The 2780-nt window shown below is 38.5% G+C and overlaps 1 pseudogene; it reads left to right on the top strand.

The window, feature by feature from the left end:
• The first annotated feature begins 1571 nt into the window (after positions 1 to 1571).
• Smapl-ps1 (small acidic protein like, pseudogene 1) lies at positions 1572 to 2109 on the top strand (annotated as a pseudogene).
• The last annotated feature ends 671 nt before the right edge of the window (positions 2110 to 2780 follow it).

Genomic DNA, 2780 nt, shown 5'->3' with positions numbered 1-2780 from the left:
GAGCTAACCTGGAACCATGGGAACTCACAGAACCTGGAATGCCAATCACGTAACATGTAGGAGCTATACATAAACACTTTATGTATTTGTGGCAAATGTGCAGTTTGATATTCATGTGGGTCCCCTTACAAGTACAGCAGGGGCTCTATTCCATGCCTTAGGATCCCCTTCTTACTACCTGGACTGCCTTTTGGGCCTACTTAGGAGAGCATATACCTAGTCCTGCTGGTACCACATGCCACAGGGTGGGGTAGTACACCAAGGAGATTCTCTTTCCTGAGAATAATGGAAGGGAACAAATTAGAGAGGGCTTCATAGGAGTCAAACTGACAAGAGGAGGACTGGATGGCTATAATTTGGATGTAAAGTGAATAAATATAACAACTAAAATTAAAAAAGAAAGAATGTAAAGCATACTTCAAAGATGCAGCAACAAACTAATCAGATAATTGGATACCAGTGAAGTCTGAAGTTTGACACTTTTCTAAGAGGTTTTAATGAACATTCATAAATGGATGCCATATTCAAGAAGGTATTATAAGCCCAATTGTCTCCCAATTCATGGAAATCAGTGAGTGCTCTTAGTTCATTTCTTCTCATGAACTTACTAAAAAGCCTACAAATGAGATTCAATAGACAATGATATTGAAAGAAAGTTGAATCTATTGAGGATGCAGCTATTTCAAAATATCCCTGTGTTATCACAAGGAAGACATCCTACCTAATGACAGCCTTTTTTCCTGATGTGATAGGAAGAGGCTGCCAACAGCATCAATGATGTTTAGCTCGAGAAGTGTTTTTTTTTTAATTACTAGGAATAAACTAAACACATTTTCTTAACTTTCCTGTGTCTAACTCCTTGGCTTTTTCTTATCTTTTTATATCTGGTTGTTTTAATTCATCTATTTCTTTGCATTGTTCAATGTGACTTCTCAATTCTATTTTTCAGTTTGAACAAAGAAATTAAAGTTTGTTGATTTTCTCTCTAACGAACTGTCCTTTAGCCATCAGGGAAGTACAAATCAAAGCTCTGTTGAGATTCTATCTTACCCATGTCACAATGAGTATGATCAACAATACAAGTGATTACTTATTCTGAAAATGATATGGAATAAGGGAATAAGGAAATGTTGTTAGGTGTGAAAACATTGATATCTACCATGGATTCAATATGGAAGTTTCTCAGAAACATAAAAGTCAGTCTACCTCAAGATCCAGCTATTCTACTCTTGGGCATATATCCAAATGATGTCTCATCTTACTCAAAGGACACTAGCTCAAGCATGTTGATTGCTATTTTATTTGCAATAGTCAGAAATTGGAAATTTCAATCAAAGAATGGATAAAAAGAATGTGGTACATTTACATAATGAAGTATTACTCATCTGTTAAAAAGTGACATCATGAAATTTATAGGCAAGTAGACGGAAGTAGAAGATATCGTCCTGGGGAGGGGCTCTATGTTCTGGAGTGGCGCTGCTTAGTCTGGAAGCTGGGTGAGGACTGCTAGTGTCGCGTTTGAGGAGAACTGTGAGTCTGTTTGGCCTATTCCCGTTGGTATCCTAGCTACGATGAGTGCTGGCCAGGAGTCTCACCTGCACGGGGAGAAACGTTGAGCCTCTCACGATGATGATCTTGGATCTAGCAATTGGGAGGCAGCAGATTTGGGCAATGAAGAAAGAAAACTTCTTGAGACTTATGGGTACAGGAAAGAAAGAACACACTGGTTGTCTTGTTATAGGAGATCACAAATAAACCTCTCACTTCAGAACAGGGGAAGAAGACAAGAAAATGAAGAGCTGGAGTCTCAGTACCAGCAGAGCATGGACAGCAAACTCTCAGGATCGTAGTGGGGCAGAACTGCGGCTCGATTTCAGCGAGGTAGAAGATCATGATGGAGAAAGTGATGTGGCTGGAGATGATGATGAAGACGACCTTCCTGATGCAGTGAATCCAGATGACTCAGACAGCGATTCTAAGTCTGAGAAGGAGGAGTCTTCAGAAGAGCTTCACGCTGCTGTGCATTCTGATGACACAGAAGACCCAAAGAGCAAAAAAGATGCGAAGAGCAATTATAAGATGATGTTTGTCAAGTCCAGTGGCTCATAACTACCAAACACTTAGTCTTTTTGTATTAAAAGTAAGCCTTATTGTTATAAAGCACAGTGGAGGACTGCTTATAGAGCACAGACCTTTGTATTATAGTTTTTAAAAAGGCCCTTTTAAATAACTACAAAGAGTGTTTGCTTTCAAATGCTGTGGGTTACATTTCTCTTGGCATGACTATAACCATTTTTTTGTAAAGAGTCAGAGTTGTATAAAATGAGAAATAAATACTGTACTCAGCTTCAAAAAAAAAATCTCATCCTTAATGGGGTAACCCAGTCTCAAAGAAAGAACTTGTATTTGCTTATATGTGCATATTAAAGATTAAATAAATGATAAACACATTACAATCCATAGATCTAGAGAGCTTACATATACAGAAAGGGACTAGGGTAAACACATGGATATCCTGGTAGAGAGACTAGAATAGATTTTACGGGTAGTCTTGGAGCACTGAGAACTGCATGGGGAAAATCATGTGGGGAGTATGAGAGGAGAGGAGCTTTACGGAGGGAATATAAAAGAAACAACAAGAATTGAGCAGCCTTTTAGGAGTAGTATAGAAGCCTACTGAAGTGTATAAACTTCTTAAAATATATAGAACTGAACCTAGCAAAGTCTTGAAATAATGAGGGAAACATAGTCCTAACTGGTCCTTTCTTGTCACCAAAGGA

Source organism: Rattus norvegicus, chromosome 1, assembly GCF_036323735.1.
Source record: "Rattus norvegicus strain BN/NHsdMcwi chromosome 1, GRCr8, whole genome shotgun sequence".
NCBI classification, from domain to species: domain Eukaryota; kingdom Metazoa; phylum Chordata; class Mammalia; order Rodentia; family Muridae; genus Rattus; species Rattus norvegicus.
The sequence above is the reverse complement of the archived record's forward strand: the minus strand, read 5'-3'. Positions and strand labels throughout refer to the sequence as shown.